The sequence below is a fragment of the Dasypus novemcinctus genome, chromosome 15 (assembly GCF_030445035.2).
Source record: "Dasypus novemcinctus isolate mDasNov1 chromosome 15, mDasNov1.1.hap2, whole genome shotgun sequence".
Classification (NCBI taxonomy): domain Eukaryota; kingdom Metazoa; phylum Chordata; class Mammalia; order Cingulata; family Dasypodidae; genus Dasypus; species Dasypus novemcinctus.
The window spans coordinates 64,486,164-64,509,831 of record NC_080687.1 but is presented as its reverse complement, the minus strand read 5'-3'; the positions used below and the strand labels follow the sequence as shown (position 1 = coordinate 64,509,831).

At 38.6% G+C, this 23,668-nt stretch overlaps 1 pseudogene; it reads right to left on the bottom strand.

The window, feature by feature from the left end:
- Nucleotides 1–1,253: 1,253 nt before the first annotated feature.
- Nucleotides 1,254–2,002, bottom strand: LOC101420516 (WW domain-binding protein 2 pseudogene; annotated as a pseudogene).
- Nucleotides 2,003–23,668: the final 21,666 nt, after the last annotated feature.

Sequence of the window (23,668 nt, the reverse complement as noted above, 5' to 3'; positions counted from 1 at the left end):
TACACAGAACCTCTTAAACCTGAATGGAAAACCAGATGCTTAAAAGTCGTAATATCTTGCATTTTAGAGTTAAGCTTTTTGGAATGAATACTTCCAAGGTTCCAATAAGGTACTTTGTGGTACCAGTGTAGATGGTATACATATATATATTTCAAGGTGCAAACAGAGTTTGTTTCACATTAATATATTAACTGGATTTTTGTCAGATAAATAGGGTGTCTTTATTTTTTTATTATTTTAAATAATAATTGTATTTTTTTGAAGACACATAGATCACAAAAAAATGTTACATTAAAAAATAAAAGAGGTTCCCATATACCCCACACCTCATCCCGCTGACTGCTCCCACCTCAACAACCTCTTTCATCATCGTGGCACTTCCTTGCCTTTGGTGCATACTGTTATCCATGCCGTTCAGCAGGCAAATAACCATCTCCTCACTTCACCGCCTGTGAAGGAGCAAATGAGAGCGAATTTTAGTGCCTCCAGGGGGTGCACGGCCCACCAGGCAGAAGCTGAGGGGACGAGGGCAGGCAGGCCTCGGGGCCAGGTTGGACCCTGGGCGCTTCTGCCCAGCTCACCCAGCTGCCCAGATGGCATGACGGGGTGGACGTGCACCGTCCAGTTCCTGTCCGAGAGCCCCTTCTAGAGGGAAGAGAGATGAGGAAAGGCTGAGAGAAATTCCAAAAACAGGAGCAGGGAAGCGGAGAGGCTTGCCCTGCCGCAGCGGAGGCCCCTGGCAGCTCAGGTTAAGGCTCCCAGGCACACGGAGGTGACGACCGAGGGACGAAGGGCAGAGGGGCAGGCGAGGCTGACCGCCCGGAGCCTGGGCTGGGAGCGGAATGTGGCCTCCGGCGGCTGGGGACAGATGGGGGGACGGCCTGGCCGAGGCCTCCTCCCAGGCCTGGAAGACACGACGCGGATCCGGAGTGAGCTCGGGGGCTCAGCGGCAGCCGAGGCTGAAGCCGCTTCCAACAGGAGAGATGGACTGGGGTGGAGGCGGCGGTCAGAGAGGCCCTCGGTGGGCGGCAGCCACGAGAGTGAACCGGGAGCGAGGGGGACACCGCGACCGAGTCAGCCCCGAGTCGGCGAGTGCGGCAGCTCGGCGAGCAGCGCCTGAGGCCCTGCGCTTGCGGGGGAAGGCGGAGGAAGCCTCTCCAGATACCGGCCGGGACTCTCAGGCCTCAACACGAGTTCCTAGTAAGTGTTTATCGTCGAAACACAGCGCTCCCAATGCCTCCCCCAACCCAGACTCAGCCCCAAGGAGGGCAGTAGTGAGGAATGCTGAAAGGTGGGAGGCAGGGGTCTTGTCTTGGGGGGCTGTTGGCGGCTGGGTCATGGCTTGTAGCCGTGGGGGGGTTCCCTGGGTTGTCAGGGGCGCTGGCAGCTGCCTCTGCTCCTTGGCTGCCTCTGCAGGGGGGAAGGGACATCAGAGCCGCTGACCGGGGAGGTTTTGTGGGCCCTGGATAGGAGGGTGGCAGGGGCTGTACGGATCCCATGGCCCCGTCCGTCATGGGAGGGCCTGGATAAAACTCAGATGGGACCAGAGGCAGGGGTGCAATCCATTGGTGATTGGGGGGTAAAGCCATAGGCCCCACTGGGCATGGAGGCGCCCCGGGGGCTTCGCCTCGGGAGGCTTGGGATGCCACCTGGAGTATCGGCGGTACTCAGTGGCGCCCCCTGCTGTAAGGGCAAACTTGTGTGAAGCAGAGCCACCTCGGGCTTCCGCCTTCACCGTGGCCTTGCTGTCGTTCGCACCCAACGCAGGATCCTTGATCGCATAGCCCTTCATCAGGTAGAACTGCCTCATGAACGGCTGGACATAAAGATGACCCAGTAAGGGGTAAGGTAACTGGTGCCTTTCTCGGTTCCTTTGAAGGCCTGGGGCACTTTTTTGTGTGTCATTAAATATAAGTTCCACATGGTCAGAGGACATTAGGATGCTCTCCATGCTGCTGACAATCACTCCACTGCCCTCTGAGTGATTCTCATTAAGCACCATCGTCTATTGGAAAGGGGTCCCGAGACTTGCAATGCCAGAGATGGTATAGTTTGATAAAGAAGACAAGGTACCCAGTATTTATAAAGTATATATATGAGTCATGAACTGGGTACACTACAGTAAGCAAGCTTGATAAAGCCCTTGCACTTATGAAGCTGACATTCTAGTTGGAAGGATACAGGCCATACACTGCTGAACAAATAAATATGTGTGATAAATACAGCTAGTAAAAAAAAACACTCTGAAAAAAATAAAACAAATTGATACAGTAGAGGGTTCCTGGAGGGGACATTATTTTTGGATGTGAAAGTCAAGGAAGACTTCTCTGAGGAGGTTGTAATTTGATCTGAGATCTGAATGTCTAAAAGAAATAAGCCATGTGAAGATTTGAGGGCAAACTCTGTAAGCAATAGGAAGGTTGCCAATATGAATGAAGTGTAGTAAGTGAAGGGGAGAGAGATAAGTGGAAGGGCTGTACAGATATATGGGACAACATCACAGGGTCCTTGTAGGCCATGGTAATACGATTGGATTTATTTTTTTAACATGATGAAAATCCTTTGGGGAATTTTGGACAGTTAATAATATGGTCTCTTTTACATTTTAAAATAATCACCTGGTTAAAGATGTTAGATGTGACCTGGTGACTACATTTGGTATTCTCCTCTTATTCCTAAGAATTTGCTGAAATAATAGTAAAGTAATAAAAAGGCATCAATCTTTAAGAACAATGAGACAAGAAAGAGGCAACAGGAGCTAACTTGCTACCACATATTTTTTGAAAATGGAAACAGAGAGATAAAGGGGTGGTAACTGGTTTAGATAAGAGCAGGTAGTTATAACCTAAAGTATGTGCTGGTTACATACCTAATAGGATGAGCCAACTCTTACTGAGTAGGACCTAAAAGCATTAAATGCTGTAGAGGGTGGGTTAAGGCAAGGGCTTGGAAACAGAGGGATTAGATGAAAGTTTGCTTATGAAGTTATTAGTCTCCAGATGCCCAGACTCAGCCATGCATCAAAATTATGTCCTTTAAGGCAAGAATAGAAGCAGGTGTCCCACAGAGCATTTGAATTACATTCACTAAGGACTCAAGGAATGGCACATGGCAGAGTGAAGGGTGGGTATGTGCAACTTGGGGATGAAAGCAGATTAATTTAAAGTCTGCCCACAGCATAGGAGAATAATAATTTTAAAAGAAATATTGAATATGATTATTAAAAGAAGACATTGCTTATCTAAGGCAAGATCAGGAAATGATAAAAGAGGAATCAACAAAGAAAAATATTGTTAAAAAAAGTGTAACTGGAAATAAAAAATATGAGTTGGAAAATAAAGTCAAAGAAATGTTCCAAAAAATAGAACAAAAAACAAAATGATGGAAAAATAAAAGACAAGACTTGGAGAATCAAGTGTCAGACACTGAAGTTAGAATATTCAGAGGGCTACAACAAAACAGGAGAAGCTATTATGAAATAAATAATATAAGATCATTTCCTCCTATTAGAGAATATGAATCTTTAGAATGAAAATATTGATTGATCAAACTCCCAGGAGAATGAATAAAAAAATAAATAAAACCTATTTCAAAGTATACCATCAAGAAATATAAGAACACCATAGGAAAGAGAAGTTTCTAGAAGTTTCCACAGAGAAAAATTTGGTTACATACAAAGGAATAAGATTAGGTATACCATTAAACTTCTCAATAGTAATGTCACCATTGACAAAGCCTTGGCGGAATGTTCACAAAGTTTCAAGGAAAATTATTTTCACCCTGGAATTTTATACCTAGCCAAACTATCATCAAATAGGAAAGTAAAATAAGTTTATTTTCAGACATTTGAGTAATGCAAGATCTAAAAAAGTTACTCACATATACTTTCTTAGAAAACTGTTTATGAATGTATTTTAGAAAAATCAAAGGCTAAACTGTGTAAGAGAAGATATAGAATATAGGAAAAAGTAGGTTAGATCATGGAAGGTAAATGAAGTCTTAGGACTGAGTTGTGAAGAAAGTCCACAGATAGTCTGTCAATATTGGGACCAGAAGGTAGAGAGATCCATGAAGAAGGTGTTCAGGGGAAAAAGGAAATTAAAAGGTTATCTAATAGGACAGAGTCCTGGGGAAGGAGAGGATAAGTGATAGATGTGGGGTACATCGGATAAAGTTTCTGGGAAAAAGTAGAGCTAGGTATATGGAAAAACCTTACAAATGAAAAAAGTTAGGCATTATTAATGCAAGTAAAACACAAAAATATGTATAAAAAAGGGCACTACTTGACTCTAGAATTAAAAAATTTAAAGGAAGGAATAAAATAATGTAAACCCTGATAAATTATTTAATAATAAAATAGTAATATTATTCCAAGAAAAATGGGGAGAACATGTGGGGGTAATAGTGTAAAGCATATAAATCTTCATCAGCAGTACAAGGAAGTCAGCAGATAATTCTAAAATTCAGAAATTCAGAAATAGCAGCTTAAGCTATAATAAATTTAAGAGTGTGGAGATAACAGAAGAAACGAGGAAATAAGGAGCAAGATTATTTTTTCAATTCAAGCTCACATACCCCCTGAAATCTTCTCCTTGGACGTCTGGCTAAGAATCCCTGCTTTAGAGGGCATTGTTATGTGTGAACAGAGCCCATCATTTGCACTGGCCCCTCCCAGGGGCTCCATGGCATTGTATATTTGTTATTTGACTGGTGTTATCTTAGGCATTTTTATATTTTGTTATTTTTCTTTAAACATACTCCCTGAAACTTGTGTAAGCTTCAGGACCCACAAAACCTGTATCTACCCTTGCTTGGTGGGGGTGGAGTAAGACTCATATAGTTTCAGTTCATTCAAGGGAGTAAAGAAAACATTCAGAGAAAAGGTTGATGCTATAAAAGAAATTGCCAATGGCAATTGGTTCAATTAGATTCAGATAGTCTACTAGAAAGATGGAAAGAATCCATACAGGTATCATCTGCAGAGAAAACATAGAACACTAATCTTCAAGGTTTCTCCTTGATTTCCTCTATGGGAATTCCTTTTTAATGCGCAGCATGTCACCTTATGACACTTTTCTCTTGCGCACAGCACTTCCCTTTCTCCACTGGTTGAACTGCTTGATACAAAAAATTAAAAATAAAAGTTAGCTGTGATACATTCATGTCATGGGATTGGAAACAATTTCAACAAGGACAGAAAAAAGTGCTAAATTAAAGGGAAAAAATGATAAATTGGGGTGATTTGAAGCTGTATGTCACCCAGAAAGGCATGTTCTTAAATCTAATCCCATTGTAAGTTGGATCTTTTGATGAGGATATTTCATCAGGATGGTCTTAATCCTATTACTGGAGGCTTTATAGATAGAATGAATGCAGAGAGAGTGAGAAAACCCGAGAAGCAAGAAGCTGAAATCAGTGAAGCTCATAAGAAAAGGGAGAGACCAGCAGATGCTGCCATATGCCTTGCCATGTGACAGGGGAGCAAGGATTGCCAGTAGCCAATCTTTGGGAAGAAAGCATCACCTTGACAATGCCTTTATTTATACATTTTTCTTAACCTCAAAACGGTAAGCTAATAAATTTCTATTGTTTAAGTCAACTTATTTCACAGTATTTGCTGTAGCAGCCTAGGAAACGGAAACATTGATCTACCTTAAAATTAAGAACTCTTCATAAAAAGAACATTAGAAGAGTAAAAAACAATCAAGCAATAGAGTAGAAGATGTTTGCAATATTATACTGATAAAGGACTTATATGAAAACGAAAAAAAACATCATACAATCAATATGATTTTTGTTTGGTTTCTTTCCAGTCTTTCCTTTATGTGTGTTTTAATTTTATTAGTATCTGTTTTGTTTATCAAAAGGGGATCATACTGTACATGTTGGTTTGTACGCTTTTCCCTATTTAGTAGTATATTATTAGTATGTGAGTTTTAGATCTGTAAGGCACAAGAGCAGTTACTTAGTCTAACCATTTCTTTTGGGTCCTGTAGCAGTGAAGGGGCTTGCTCATGACTGCACAACTGGTTAACACTAGTGGAGTACCATGTCCTGACCTGCAGTCACTTGCTCCTTGTTCTGGGAGACAAAGTTTTTCCAGAAGCCCATGCATTAATTTTTGTTCTCACCCCAGGTTGTAATCAGATGCGTGCCTGCCTCTTTAAGAAAAACATTTGTGAAAGTAGGTTTCCTGATGTCATTTACTAGTTCAGTTTCTGGGTGTCCAGATTCCTGTAGGCATTCAATTTGGATGAATTGCAATATCCCTTTATCTTCAGGATAAAAAAGAAAAACTCTTCAGGAGCAAGAAGGAAGAGAAACATTCACTGTTAAGGAAGGTTCAGCTTGCAAACTTCCCTTGCTTTTTTATTGAGGTTAAAAGTTAAACTGGATTAGGACAATCATATTTTTCTGACACATTGACTTGCTTCTTAAGAAAACATATTTAGTTTTTTTTTCCTGACTCATTTCAGCAGAAGGACCAGGAGTTATGTTCTTAGGTTGAGTAGAAACACTGAAGGCCCCTTTGTGAGGGACTGAACTAGCTGCATGTATTCCTTTGGCTCATGTTTCCCCTCTCCCCCTGCCCGGGCTAAATTTTGACTTAAATATTTGTGTGTGGAGTAGGAAGAGAGGCACTTACGTTCATTTTTGTGATTTTCCACAGACAAAATTAGCACCAAATTTATGGGCCTGATGGCATTGTTCTCCAACCTAGGCCTGGAAGATTTTCTTGTGGTTGTCACGATTTCCTTCTCTTCCAGTTCTTCTTTCTCCTTGTTCCCAAGATCTGGTACACTTTGTACTAGTGAGTGAGAAGCAACAGAGCTGAGAAAAAAATCAAGAGGTGCCAATCTTCAGAATGATAGCAATGCGTTGCTAAGAAATCTCCCCTCCAAATGGACTGCCCAGCCCTGGGAGCTGCTTTACACCATAATCCATGTGGCCCTTCATTGCGTAAGTCTACAGAGCCTTCTTATGTAGACATTTCCCATCATATGGACTAAGAGTTTCAGATAAGACTGATATTTCCATTTGTGCTCTCCTTAAAGTATAAATATAGCTGTTTTTTACATCTGGAGAGAGAATTGAATTTCCCACACACAAAAGAGAAAATGGCCCAAATTACTCTTTGTGCATTTTTCCCTCCATAATGGAAATACTTTTATTGTTTTTATTCTGATTGCATCTAGTTGAGAAAATATGAAAAAATATAAAGGAAAAAAGTAAAAATTCCACATAATCCACCACTGAGATAACTGTTGATATCATTTTGGTGTATGTCGTTCTTTTAAAAAAAAAATGGAATCCTGCTGTAAATATTCTTTTTATAAGTAGTTTTTTTCCCCAATGAAATACATATTGGACTTTTTGTATGTCAATAAATATAAATTTATATCCTGAATGAACATGTAATCTCCTATATATAAATGTACTGTATTTATTTAACTAATTCAGTATTGATAGACATTTTCCAATTTTCACCAAAGTAAAATCTCTATGATTGATCCTTGTGATTATTGCCAAATTATATGCAGAAAAGTTTTACCAACTTGCAGTCTCTCCAACAATGTGTGAGTGACTTGTTCCCTTCATCCTCACCAGTACATAGAAATTATCTCTCTAAAAAGTTATTTTTTAGTCTATTATATAAAACTCTTTATCTCCTTATTATATTAATTTGCATTTTCTTTGATCATCAATGAGGTTGAATAGCGTTTCTTATTCCTACTTGCTATTTGTGTGTCTTATATGTAAATTCTCTTTTTATATCTTGGCACATTTTTCTATGAGGAGCAATCATTCACTTATTGATATGAAGAACTCATGTATTAAGCATTGGAACCCCTTGACTATCATGTATTTTACATATTCTGTCCTAGATTTTGCTCATGGGGGTTTTTGCTCTTCAGAGGATCAAATCTATAAATATTTTTCATAATAATTTCTGCCTTTGAATGTCATGCTTAGAAAGGCCTTCTAAACTAATTTTAAAAATAAATAAATATGCAAAAGCCTCCTTGTATGCTCAGTAGTGGGAAACATTAATACATTAATGACAGAGGGGACTCTGGGTTATTGGATATTACTGGATATTGCAGCATTTTTGAGACTTGGTATTGCAGACAGATGCAGGACATTATATATCCTGCCATGACGCACTGAATAGACTGGGAGAGAGTGTAAACTACAGATAAACTATAATCCATGCTGTGGAGCAATGCTCCAAAATGTACTCATCAGGGAAACGGACTTTGGCCCAGTGGTTGGGGCGTCCGTCTACCACATGGGAAGCCCGCGGTTCAAGCCCCGGGCCTCCTTGACCCGTGTGGAGCTGGCCCATGCGCAGTGCTGATGCGCGCAGGGAGTGCCATGCCACGCAGGGGTGTCCCCCGCATGGGGGAGCCCCACGCGCAAGGAGTGCACCCATAGGGAGAGCCGCCCAGCACAAAGGAGGGAGCAGCCTGCCGAGGAATGGCGCCGCCCACACTTCCCGTGCCGCTGATGACAACAGAAGCGGACAAGGAGACAAGGCGCAGCAGAAAGACACAGAGGACAGACAACCGGGGGAGGGGAGGGGAATTAAATAAATAAAAATAAATCTTTAAAAACAAAACAAAACAAAACAAAACAAAATGTACTCATCAAATGCAATGCATGTACCACACAAATGAAAGAAGTTGTTGATGTGGGAGGAGTGGGGGTGGGGGGAGTGGGGTGTGTTTTTTATTGTAACATTTTATGTGATTTATGTATCTTTTAAAAAAAGACAATAAAATATAAAAAATAAATATGCAAAAGCATCCTTGTATACTCAATAGTGGAAAACATTAGTACATTAATGAAAGAGGGGTCTCTGGATTACTAGAGGACTTAGGCTGGATATTTTTTAAGCATAGAACTCATAGACAGTTTTACTCATGGAAATTTACTTATGTCAAGTCAATGAAAGACAAATAAAACCTGTGATTCATTATTTTTTAAAATTTTTTCCCTCCCCCCTTCCCTTTCCCCTCCCCCTGCCCTGCTATTTTTTGCTGTCTATGTCCATTCACTGTGTGATCTTCTGTATCTATTTCTCTTTTTGTCATCTCTTCTCATTTTTATCCTCTAGGATTCATCAGGATTTGATCCCAGGGACTTCTGATGTGAAGAGAGGTTCCCTGTCACTTGTGCCACCTCAGTTCCTGGTTTCTGTTGCACCTCACCTTGACTCTCCCCTTCTTCTCCCTTTTGTTGCATCATCATCTTGTGTGACTCACTTGTGCAGGCACTGGCTCACTGTGCAGGCACCCGGCAGGCACCATGTGGACACTCATGTGGGCACTCGGCCTACCACACAGGCACTGGCTTACTGTGCTGGCATGCTTTCTCTTCTTCTTTTTCACCAGGAGGTGCCAGGAATCAAACCCAGGTCTTCCCGTGTGGTAGGCAGAAGCCCAATCGCTCGAGCCACATCTGCTTCCCTGTGATTCACTATTACTTTGTGATTTTAAATACTAGGGCTCATTAGACTTAGAAAAATCTTCATTCTGGTATTTGGCATTGATCACCATCTATTATTTTTATCTATCTTTATTCCATGCCAAGATATTCATTTTGTTTTTCCTGGTGAGTAATAAGTTCAGTAGAGGCAAGCCTAAGTAAATAAATAATATTGAGAAGTACAATACTTAAACGTCTATATAAAGTGGTGTGTTGACATCATAACTTAAGTCAGTATATGTACACTTCATAAATTAATAATGTTTAACTTATTGTTTTCATAACTTACGTTACAAAAGATAATAGCTTGAATTTTTTCAGATTTTAACAGGAAGAAGTCATTAGCCTTGTTTCTCTTTCTTGGAAGTATTATAAATTTTGTAGGTACTCAGGAAAGGAGGGGAGAGGAGGGACATAATGAAAGGGAAAAGGAAGAGCTGTCTAGACACTGGACATTTTCCATGTCACTTCATTCTTTAATTCTATATCGTGAACTCATCTCCAGAGTACAGAGTACAGAGTACATTGGAATGTAGAATGCTCAAAAATGAGCTAAGTGTTGACTTGGATAGTATTTTGGAAACAACAGCAAAACAGCTTCCAAAACACCCAGGGCATGACACATGGCACATGCCCAGGTTTTCTGCCCTGCCCTGGGCCCCGGGACCTGGCGGAAGTTTTCACTAGCTCTGGTCACCTCCTGGTCTTGTAACTCTTTCTTGCTTTATCTCTTTTGCTACGTACGACCCATTAATGTTAATGTTAACTTGAAAATTTCCTGTGAAAACATTTCACAGTCCAGGTCCATATGCATAATTTCTTTAGATGGTAGGTAAAATACCTTCTGTTGCATTGCATCTGGCCTCGGTACTCAGAAAAAAATCCAACAATAAAAGGCTTTATGTAGGATGACTAGACTTATTGTCCAATCCAGAACACTTCTGAGAATGCAGGGGTGGGGGACGGGGGATTATTAGGGCAGAACAACAGGGATAAACTGGAAGTGTTCCAAACCAGGACATAGGGATCACCCTATTTAGAGACCTCTTTTAAAGTATCACACGGAGATATTGTCATGATTGAATGTAAACTCTTTCTGAGATTGCTTGTTTAGATAGCTGCGTTTTAAATGCACTGGTATCTTTAAGAAGAAAAAGATAATAGATGCAGTGCCAACTCTTTAATCTAGCTACCTTTAATTAAATTTAAGGTTTCCTAGTACTCATTCCCAGTAAGATATAATTTTGGTTTGGTCTTGTTTTCCCATAAGGTTGAAGAATGTGCAGCTAAGAAAAACTTCGGAGATTTATAGGAAGAGACCTATACCTTTAAAGAAGGCTTTTACAGCCTGTGTTTATGTTTGTTTATCTGTACATTTGTTTGTTTTTGATGATTGTGAAATGTTTGTGAGCCTCTAGTATTGGATTAGAAGGTAGTTTGTATATGGTGAACATAAAAAGCAGTAATAGCTATGGAGCAGGATACCAGTGTATAAGTAAGCACAAATAATAATAGGTAGGCACGAAGCCAAACTCAGCATGTAAATGCAATGCCTTCCCCCCAGCGTGGGACATGACACCCGGGGATGAGCCTCCCTGGCAACGAGGGACCACTATCAACTACCAACTGATGATGCAACTGGAAAATGACCTTATACGGAAGGTTCAATGCGGATCAGCAGAATATCCATGTCTACATAAAATACCATGACTTTAAAATGCTGTTTGACCTAAAGTAAGGGGGAAATGGAAAGGAGAAATGAGTTTATATGGCTACGAGTTTCTAAAAAAGAGTCTGGAGGCTGGCAGAAGGTTTGCCCTCATGCACAACTGAGCAGAGTCAGAGAGACAGATAAAGCAGATACAACCCCCAGATATTGGTTCCTTTGAGGGCTAAAGAGACCCATGGCAGTTATGGTCATGGCCGATGGGGTTAACTACCAGGGCAGATGGCCCCTCTTTGGAAATGGTGTTTATGTGGGATGAATCTGGACTCAGATGGGATCTCCCTTCATAAGACTTTCATGCTAATGTGCTGGAGGTGCAGTTAATGTTGGGGTTTAAGATATATTTAGGGGATTTGAATCTCTGGACTGACAATGTAATAGCCAGATCCTGAGCCTCAACAGACTCCAGCACCTACAATCTGATTTATTGGACTTACCACACTCAGCTAAGATGGAGGTGAAGAAGGACAACCACCACACCATGGAGCCTAGAGTGATTACAACTGAAAATGGGAGGATTGCATCCAGCATCCAGGTGGAATCTGAGCCTCCTCTTGACATAAAGGTGCAATGGACACAACCAATCCAGTGTCCACATAGAAGAGGTGGCATTGGATTGGGAAAAGTGGACATAATGGGCAAAGGGTATGGGGAAAGGCAGGAAGAGATGAGAGGTGGAGGCGTCTTCGGGACATGGAGCTGCCCTGGATGGTGCTTCAGAGGTAATCACCGGACATTGTAAATCCTCACAGGGCCTACATGATGGAATAGAGGAGAGTATGGGCCATGATGTGAACCAATGTATATGAGGTGCAGAGGTGCCCAAAGATGTACTTACCAAATCCAATGGATGTGTCATGATGATGGGAACGAGTGTTGTTGGGGGGGGGGAGAGGGGGGGTGGGGGGGTGGGGTTGAATGGGACCTCACATATATATTTTTAATGTAATATTATTACAAAGTCAATAAAAAATAAAAAAATTAAAAAAAAAAAAAAACTATATGTGTGGTTCTAAATACCAAAAAAAAAAAAAAAAAAAAAAAAAATAATAGGTAGGCATGCTACATGTATTATCTTTAATCCTTATAAAGACCCTGTAAGGTACCATTAATCCCACTTTACAGATAAGGAAAATGAGGTTCACTAGCTTGCTTAAGGTCACAAAGTTGGGATGAAATAGACCTGCTGAGTCCCAAACCGAAGCTGCTCACTCTATACATTGTCTCTCTTAAGACCAGAAGATTGCCCTTGGCTAATCTCATCATCTCAAATTTTCTATTGGATGATGAAGACCTATACTTACAAAATAATGTTATGTATCTTTTTTCAGCAAAAATAAATATGTTATTTATGTTGTCTATGGAGTGTGTTTCCCAGTATGCCTGTTACTTCTGCTTTGCCAACATGTTTAACCCGACAGAATCATAACTGCTTTCTGTAACTGGTGGTTGTATGCCAGAACAGGACTGCTATTATTTATTCACTCAGCCACAATAGTTTTGGAGGTTATATTGGACTAAAAGTAATCTTTTCTTAAACCGGATTGCAGCCCTTCCCATTTAACCTCCCCAATAGGGTCTCTCCCTTAGTAGCCAGTTCAAGCCACTTTTTACATAGCCCTGTCTATTGTACACACAGCCAGTGTCTCTATCTCCCTGATCCCTATATAGAAAACAAGTAGTACCAGGCCTCTTGATTACTGTGGACACTGTCCAGAGGAACACCAGTCTGGTGAGTGGTAATGACATCCTGATGAGGATAAATACAATGCAATTGATTATACATAACAATGATAACCTCAGTAATGAAGCCTGCCTCTTAACTGGGAGGAAGGCTAACTCAGAATGTCCTATAGGAGCTGAGATCCAGAAATATTGGAAACCATGGCCCTAAAAGGTATAGCAACTGCCATTTCCATTCCCATCAAGCCTGACTTTCAATTCACCTGCTCTTACATTCTAGAATCACCCTGATGTGAAAGGACATCTTCTCCTTTGAGGCTGTAGCAACCCGTCTCCCTGAAGGCAAAAGTGGAGTGTTGGTCTATTTGCCAATTAGTTTCTACCATCCCATGAAATTTAGCATGCTGGATTGAAGTACCTATTAGAACAGGTTCTAGTTGTATTTCTTTTTTCTAACTTGATCCTTCTCTTCTACCTGTAAACATACCCACATTCTCCAGATCCTAAAAAACAACAAAACATTTCTTTGACTATGACTCCCACTCAAATTCCTACTGACGTTGCCATACTTTTTAAACTTCCTTTTTTTTACATTGAAAAACATTTTTAATTATCTTTTTTTTTTTAAGTTTGAAACAATTCCAGCCTTACAGCAAGTGTGCAAGTATGGTGTAAAAAACTTTTTTCTCCCTCTGAGCTGCTTGAGATTAAGTTGCCAACATGATGTGGCCTTTCATCCCCAATATTTTTTTTATTTGAGACAGGGACCTCAAAAATGTTTCATGTCTGTATTCCCATACTAACAAACCACATGGTCTTATCCATAGCCCTACCATTGAAACTGCACAGCCCTAGGATATGTGTATCTCAACTTTCTAGACAAAGTTACATTATTTTCCAAAATAGCTGTCAGACTTCCTGAGATAATCTGTGGCCTCTACCTTCTTCACTACAATTCTTTAGTTCCAATTGAGTTGTTCTCTACTTCTGCTCCTCAACGGAAGGGTTCCTATAAAGATCATATCAAATTCCTTCCTATTCACTGCCTGTTCTCATCCTTCTTGTTGTTTGGGGTTTTTTTTTTTTTTTTTTGTAGCTCTTAACTTTTTTTTTAAATCTCCCTTTACTTTTTAAAAAATCATTTAAAAAAATTTATTATTTTTAAGGAGGTACTGGGGATTGAACCCAGGATCTTGTACATGGGAAACAGGCACTCAACCCTGAGCTACACCTGCTCCTCTGTCTGTACTTCTTGAAATTTTGCCCTCAAATTAAAGTTTCACTCATTCATTCAACAAATATTTATTTATTGAGTGGTTGTTATGGTTCAGGTACTGTGCTAGGCTATACATGTATCCAGTGATGAACAAGACAAAGGAGCTGTGCTTTTATGGAGCTAACGTTAAACTGAAATAACTTTCCTAAAAAATATTTTGGATTATGCCATTTTGCTCTTCAAAATTTTTAATGCCTTTTTCTAAATTAATAATAAACTTTATAGTCCTTCATTCAGCATCCTTCTATAATAAGGTCCTAGCCTACTCTAGGCCAAAGGTCCCTGGAGAACCAAATTATCATGCCAAGGATCCATGAATCCATATATTCTTCAACATTAGACTGAATAAATAATAAAACTTGTACTTCTGTTCTCTAAATTGTTCACATGGACATAGATGCTGTTAAAAATTTGTTCCAAAGTGTTACTGACTTCAGAGTAACTTTTTGTCCTTATGCATTTTTTTTTCTGTAAAAGAATACTAAAAGTACAATTATTATCATATGGGAGGGCAATGTTTTTGATGTTTAGAAGTGGATGTAGGTTTCCAAAAGTCTTAATTCTAGAAAATCTGGACAATTTGTTTCTCCCTCACTATCCTGTCTTCAAGCTTTTGCTTAAAACTCAATGTCCCACGGCTTCAGCTTCACCTGTGGAAAGCCTACGCAAGGTTCAGCTTTTATCTCAAAAACCGCCTCTTATAAGGTGTCTTTTCCAGTTGTAAGCTCTCTCAGTGTTGTCCTTTCCTATGGTTGTATCATCCTGTGTGTTTTAGACTATGCCTCACTCATCCTGTATCCCCTGAAACCCCTTGCATAGCACTTGATATGGGCAGAAAAACTATTGGCAAATTGACATGTTTCCACCATGAATAATTAGCATTGTCAAATGTATGACATAATCACAGAATTCTATTCTACGGTCAGTAGAAACAAAGTGATATCTTTCAAATATTGTTCACTTTATTGGAAAAAAATATTGTGTGAATCCACTGTTATGCTACATTAGAGGTTTCGAGATCTAGGATTCATCCCTGCTTTTAAACTATTTTTATCCCTTATACACAGTGCACCTGACACTGAATTAACTAATTTTTTTTCACATGGAAAATAAATGATCTCTTACCGATTTTTTACATCATAGTCTACCCCAAAACAATACTGCCTAATATTGCATCATTAATGTATTTCAGTGGAACTTTCAACTTATGAAAGTTGGGGCAGGACCTCAGACTTGGCACTGTGTTAATAGAAAGCCCATTATTGTTATGTAGTGTACAACTTTGATAGATTTTTAAGTTATTATTGGGGACAGAGGTCCTAGCTCTTTCATCTCTGTATTCCCCAGTCCTAGAGAAACCACACCGCTTTACACATGCTGTGTGTTCAGTGTCCACTAAGTGAATACACACGTGCACCGGCCACCAGAAAGGCTCTGTACTAAGCTGGGTGCTGAGTCCATTTAAGTAAAACAGGCTCCTCTGTGATAACAGCTCACTAGCAAGGCCCGAAAAATAAGAGAGATCTTCATTTCTGCTTATATGAGAGAGAAATATTTAACCCCTTTATTCTACTTCCTTCTTCCATCTTATCAAAATTGTGTGGTGTTTCTTTTCTCACTTTGTTCACACAGAATTCTAATAAGTCTTGATGGAAAAAAGAAGTATCTTCCTTGGTTTTGTAACTGTCGGTCTCTACAGTCATAAAGCCTTTAAACATAAACCAAAACAAAACTTTTAATGCCTCCTTCTAAATTACGAGCCAGTTTTATACTCTGATTCAGCATCCTCCTATAAGGTCCTAGCCTGCTTTTCTAGCCTTACCCTCTCTTACTGTCAGATTTTACACCATTTGTAAAAGTGTATGTCTGAGAACAGCAAAATGCAAAACCAGCCTTGGAGAGTACTAGAATTTTCAAAATATGATTTTGGCCCATATATATTAATCAGGGAAACTGGTAATGGAAAGTTCAGAAATCAATTTCTCCCTTGCCCTTTTTTTTATCTGTGGTTTACCTATGTTAGAGGATGTGTTATTCTCAATTGAAATTCAAGGTATCACTTCTTTGACAGTTCAGAGACTAGTAATTGTGACTTTGGCAAATTACTTCAAAACCATAAGTCTTGCTTCTTTGGGAAGAAAAATCTCTTGTCCTAATACTCATAGAATACTGAAGAAAAAGCACAAGACCCAATTAAGAGAGACTTTTCTAGGGAAGGATGTGGACAGGCAGGGGCTGATGTTCTTTACATACTTGTGATGCTGATGCATAGCCGCTTGGTGGGACTGATGACTACCCCCTCTAAAGCAGGAACAAGGAGCAGGATTTGGGAAATCCTAAAGAAGAGAGGTGAAACTACTGTCAGAATGGCTGTCATATAAATTTGGGAAACTACCATATCATGGCAGTAGGATTAGGAAATCGTCCTTAAGGTCAATTGATTCTATCATCAGCCCAGCTATTTTTTAAAAATGTTTTTAAAAACCTCCATATAGTCTTACGGGGTGTGGTACGTATTTCCTCCTTCCTTTATCTTGGCAGAACATCCCCAGAATAGGTTTCCCACAAGGAAATGCCAGATTCTAACATCAGACAGTTATACTCAGAGCAAATAAAATAATTCCACATTTTCCTTTGTAGAACTATTGTTATTACTATTACCCTTTAATTCTGTAAGAATGCAGCCAATTGCGTAATAAATTTCTAGGCACTAAACATCTATTTTTAAAGACCTCAGCTTTAGCAAGCCTCCAACCAAAGGAGAGGGTAAAGCTTGATGGTCACTGGAATAACTAGTTACACATACTTTAAAGGCCACCTGACTTATCAGAAATGAAGAGCTTCCTTCCTGCAGCTACTCCAACTACCAAAATGGGGCTTGAGGGGGAGGAGGAAGAGGAGATCTGGAAGGTATCTATGTCCTGGAGTAGAGAGGCTCCACTTCAGGGTTAGTCACAATGGTTGAGAAGATGCCCGGGGAGCAAGGCTGTCCTTCAGGTCCTCCTCTGGTACTAAGAAGCAACCCAGGAGCCTCAGCCACAGGTGGGGGACATAAGCAGCCCAAGCTTGCGGTCATCCCTCTTCCAGATCTTCAAACTTCTATTACATTTTTGCCTGTCTTTTATCTTTAATCCTAGGAGGCTGCTTGTTTTTTCTTTATTAGTTAAAAAAAAAAAAAAGTGGCAAGGAGAACTCATTCTTTAGGCTCCACCCTGCAGTTCACTCCAGACTGGAAAATCAAGTGTCCTTTAACGACACTTCATTGCCTCTGAGTTTTCTAGTTCTGTTCACAGCAAGAGGAAGTAAGTAGAACATTCAGACTTATATCTTCAGTAACATCAGGGCTTTCCAGGGCTCTTGGAAGGGACAAAAAGAATGACTTCTAAGATGTTGCTTTCTCTTTCCTCCTTGTTTTTCCTTAAAAAAAATTCGTTCAGATTACCCATGACATTTTAATTATTATTAATATGTGAGAAATATATTATGCTCACTAAGGAGACCCAATGCTTTGCTAAAGTGTTAAGATGACTTTTCTTTAGATTTTATCTTTGAAAACCACCAAATCCCAAAGCACAACATTTGATATCACTGGTGGTTTCAAAGAGGTAGCAAGTTTAAACAGATTCATGTAAGAGTCATGGGTATTTTTTTTTTTAATGACAAATCATCATTTATTTAAATCCAAGTCAGTATCATCCACTAACCTGTGTCAAAACAAGGTGCTCAGACTCTACTTGATTCTTCAAGCAAGTCACATTAGACTAAATGCCTCCAAGGGATTGTGCTGAAACACCTGTTTTCTTAAGCTGCATGTCCTCTGTGAGAAATAAATTCAAAGTATGTAAATAGGACGTGAGGTTGTTAACATTTTTTGCCAAGTTTAAACCAGAAATTACCTCCTAAGTTCAGCCAAATGAAAACAGAAATATGTGACAGGTTTGTCTACTAATAACCCTACATCGTTAATTCAGGTTATCTTTATTTGTCTAAAGCTGTCTGATTTAATCTGAACTTATAAAATGTATGTGACTGAGCTGATGCCAAAACCCACTTCATGATGTAATCTATTTTTTAATATTGGAAGAAAGTCAGACTGAAAATATAGTTTTAGACTTATTATTATATAAAATAATACAAGTATCATTTTTGTGTTTGGTTTATTCATTTAAAGAGTGTTATAGCAAAAAATAGTGTGAACCCAGAAAAGGCTAAATTTCAAGATTGGTATGTTTGGTACCTAATATAATCTTGCTTTAGTTTTAAAACATTATCACATTTATGCTTCTTAAGTATCTTAGTTTGTTTAGATTGTGTATTTCTTAACTGTTTTTCTGAACCAATACCTGATTAATTCCTCTACGTCCTTCAACAGTTCCCTATGAAGCCATTCTAGAATTCTCTGTCCTCCATTATCCTTTTGTGAAGGGTGAGCCCTTCTCTCATAGCAGTTGTCACACTGAATGTGTATCCTTACTTGCTCAGTCTTCTGACTCCCCTGTTGGACTGTAATTTCTAGATGCCATGTTGTTTTGTGCATGTCTTATATAGTGCCTGGCACATAGTAAATGTTCACTAAAAAATTTCAGTAAACAAATGGATGAACTAATTAATAACCAAATTAATTAATTAAGGACCTAGAATCAAGCCATTTTTAAATCCCACAAATAGCAAATCAGGAATTTTTAGTAACTCTAAGTACGCATAGGTTTTTTTCATAGATAGGAAACCTCCTTGCTGTTTATGACCTTTCCAAAAGGCCAAAAAGAAATCAAAATAATAACCTCTAAATCATAACTAATTTTGTCAGGTCATAAGATTCGTTTGGTTTTTAAAAAAAATTTTTAAACATGACTAGCCAGAACAAGAAAAATACTTTTGCCTCTAACAATTCCAACTGCTTGATATCATTGTTCATATTCTGAGATGCACTTCTTTGGTGATGGTTTGTTTGTTTTTGTTGGTACAGAAAATGTGCTGCTATAACAAAACCATAAAAGGCTGGGTGAGATGGAATCCTGAGTATCTAAAGGTATTGAAAATAAATATTTCCACCCTTGAGTTTATAAGTTTTCAAAACAGATGTCTCCTATCAAAGAAAGTAGCAGATTTTTTTTCTTCTTTAACTTGGCAGGGACTTTTGTGTTTTCTGTATTCTTGATTCCCTGATAGAGAAAAGTTCTTTTCTTGAAATTTTCATGATTTAGAGTTGCTCTGTAACAGAGTGGCAGTATATATAGCAGTTAAGGGCATGGACTTTACAGTCAGACAGACCTGACTTCCAAACTTAGATCACATAATATCACTTGTTAGGTACCCAGCTTTGGGATGATTTACATGAATTATTTCATTCAGTTCTGTTCACATCATTAGAAAGATTATTAAGAATATTTTTCAGGTAAGGAAACTGAGGTTTAAGACACTAAGTGAATTTTCCAAGGAGACTAAGGCTGATAGGTGGAAAAACAGGATTTGAATCCAGGCCTGTTTAATTATAAAACTCATGTTTTTAATCTCTACGCAATTAAATGCCTACTAACTGTGACCTTAAGCAAGTTCCTACACTTCTCTGTATCTTGCTGTGTTGTTGTGGGGATTTATATGCATTAATATTTGTAAAAGACAGGACCATGGCTGGTAAGTTCTCAATAAATTCTAACTCACAAAATAGTTTTCAATTTTGCTTTTAACAGGCAATGGTATTTAAAGATATTAAGTACAGAAGGAGAGGTAATGGTTCATATTTTTTCACATATTTACAGTTCTTATACTCTTTGTTCCTTACTCTAATTCTAAATTTCCATCTGATACCATTTCCCTTCAGCCTGAAGAACTCCTTTAGTCTTTCTTGTGGGATGAATCTGATGGCAACAAATTATCTCAACTTGTTTATCTGAAAATGTTTTTATTTTGCCTTCATTTTTTAAAGTTATTTTTGCTGAATATAAAAATGTAAGTTTATAGTGTTTTTTCCTTTATCAGCACTTTAAAGATGTAACTACACTGTTTCCCATTCTCCTTTGTTTCCCATGACTAGTCAGTTGTAATACTTAACTGTTTTTTACTTGTATGTAAAGTACCTGTATGTTTAACCTTTTGATATTGTCACACAAGTCATTAAAGTTTTGTTTAGTTTTGAAATATTTTTCTCTCTGCGCTTCAGTTTTGATAGTTTCTATTGACTTGTCTTCAAGTTTACTGTTCCTTTACTCTGCATTTTCCAATCTCCTATTGATCCCATAGATGATTTCTTAATTTCAGATGTTGTATTTTTTAGTTCTGGGTCATTTATTTCTATTTTAGAATATCCATATCTTCCTTGAAATTGTCTATTTCTTCACCCAATTTTCCCTAAAGATCCTTTAATACTGGGGTTCTTAATCAGGGGTTCATGGACCTCCAAGGGGTCCTGGGAAAGATTTCAGGGGTTCTGTGAGCTTGAACTGAAAATTCAATAAAACTTTTTTCTTGTGGGCATGTGTTGGTACGGGTGTGTCATAAAACCATTTGTTGCTACATTCTGAGAAGGAGTCCATGGTTTTCACCTGACTGACAGAGGGGTCTATGGAGCAAAAAAGGCTAAGACTCCCTGCTTTAATGTGTTTTTCATAGTTATTTTGAAGCTCTTGACAACTAATTTTGGTATCTGGGTGATCTGTGGGCTGTTTATATAGACTGGTCTTTTTCTTGACTATAGGTAACATTTTCCTGTATCTTGATATATTTAATAATTTATTTAATATGTATATTGGGTACTGTGCATGACGATACACTGTAGAGATGCTGTATTCTGCAACTTCCTCTGAAGAGTGTTGAGAGATTTATTATTTATTTATTTATTTTTGTTTTTAATAGGCAGTTAAATTTCTGGTGGCCCACCTTGATTCTGTCAATGTTTGGATTTAGTTTTGGGCTTTGTTAGAGGGGACTATTCAAGTTTGTTCTTAGCTCTAGGATGTGATTCTTACTGCTAAGATTGTGACTTTTCTGGAGTTTTAATGGAAAGTTCGAGATGTTCACCAAGCCGCTCTAATTTAGTAAGATGTGAATGTCAAATCCTGTCTCTCAGTACCAGATAGATGTTTAAATCTCCGCTCTTCTCTTTCGGCCTTCCTACATTCTCTTTCCACTGGATATGTTATATTCTTGCCTCTCAGTTGTGCAGTTCAGGAATTGGTTAAAAATTTGAGGGGCTTTTGGTACCGATTTGGGGCACAGTCTCCTCTGAGACTGCTTCATTTCCACCATTTCATCTCTCAATTCCCAGCTGATCTGGTAGCCCTGAACTCTGACTCCTGACTTTTCAGAACAGAGAGACTTCTACTCTTGGTAGAGTGTAGACCTTGAGTGTTACATGGCTTGAGGATTGTCCAAAGGGGAAAGCCAGATAATTTGGATCTTACCTCATTTGGTTCCCTTATATCAACAACCATATCAACTCTATTTTCTGCCTGCTTTTTGTTGTTCTTCATGACTTCAAGCAGTTGTGTTTTATATTTTGTCCAGAGTTTATAATTGCTAATGGCAGGAGGATTATTCTGATACATGCTGCTCTGTCATTATGAAAAGCCAGATGCATACATCTTCAATAAATTATGTTATAAATATTAATCATCTTTTTATCAATGAGGTGCTATGAGCATTAAATAAATTTTGGCATACAACCACATCTAGCTATTGAAAGTACTTTATATTTAGAAGCTATCATCGTTAGAGGAATGACTTAGAGCTTATCAGAAGGACAACTCAAGAATAAGAGAAAACTATAGAAGAGGAAAAAAAATCATCATTCAGACAGAGCCCTACAGCATTTTGAACTCAAGATAACCTGCTGTCACTTGCACAGCATCCACTGTGGCTATCTGTGAAGGCCTTCTCATAGCCAGATGTTATTTCTGAAAAAGTCATTGTAAAGCTCATAAACTCAGAACAAGGACTTTCAGTCCTGACGTGGTGTGACTAACAGATGGATTCTTCTGCAGAAAGAGAAATTGAGGACAAATAAAAGACCAGTTAATTTAGAAATAATAGTCTTTATTGCAAATAGCAAAAACTCATTGGAAGGATGTGGAAAATTGTGTCACATAATGTACTCATGTATAATATTTTGCACATTACCTACTCACAGTATTCAAGCTTGTATTTAGAGTGTAGTTGTCTTTACAACCATGAAAATAAACGTTCTACCAGAAAACCACAGCCTGAAAAAAAATTAGTCAATAAATATTTATCTAATATCTACCAGGAAAGAACCTATGGAAAGTACCTAAAATATTGGCTTTGTTCTAAAAACTATAAATGCAATAGAAACCCTGTGAAGAATGACAGAGCAAAGAAAATATTTAGGAAGCAGTACAACTGAACTAGAACTTGAAAAGTGGGAGTTGCAACTTATAGGAAAAAGGGGATGGTATCCAGATAGAGGGGTAAACATAACCCAGATCTAGGAAATAAAATGGCATAGGATGAAAGCAAATAAGAAAGTTCGTTTAAATGGAGTGGAGCATACCTGGAAGGGAATGAGATTGAATTAATAGAGTGGGGTCAGATAAGGTTAAGGAGAGTTGAAAGTTAAAGCAAGGAGTTTGATCCTGTCAGTAGGGCATTTCCAAGTCCAGAAAATAACAAATGGAAAATAGTGTACTTCTAGAAAATATTTTTAATGGGAAAGTTGTATTCATTATTATGGTAATACTACATGTTCATTTTTATTTGGTACTCTTTCTGGAATTTCTTTTAATAAAAAAGAGAATACATAGTACACTTCAGAGGCAGAGGAAAAAGTTGGAGACAGAGCCTATACTTAATGGGAGCTCAATTACTATGATATAGTAGAGATAATTATTATGATGAAATGAGGGGAAAGGAAATGCCTTTTCCAGGGCATAGCTTCTGCATGTATTTATCCCTCTAAGGAACATAGACCATCACCATTCTGGTGTAGTCAGGTCTTTTCTTTTTAGTTTTTTTTAAATTAGAGAAATTGTGTGTTTACAGAACAATTATGCATAAAATATAGGACTCCCATATACCACCCTATTATTTACACCTTTCATTTGGTGTGGCACATTTGTTACAATTGATGAAAGCACATTTCTCTAACTGTACTATTAATTATACTCCATGGTTTAACTTATGGTTCACTGTGTAGTGCAATTTCATGGATTTTTAAAAAAAAAATTATTACCACATATACAACCTAAAAGTCAGGTCTTTTAAAAAAGTTATTTTATACAGCACATGCTAAGCTTGTTGTGAAAGGAACATCTGTTTTGTGTACTGAATTGCACAGATTCATCTTTTATTTGTTTACTCAGTCAATGATTCATTATTTAACAATATTTTTGAGCATCTACACCGTACCAAGTACTGTTCTAGGCATGGGGGCTACAGTGGCAAATGAGACAATGGGTATCTCCCTCCATGAAGCAACCTGCTAGGAAGACCCTGGAGCTTGCTCCTCACGCTGCACTCTCTGCCTCCTTGAGTCACCAATC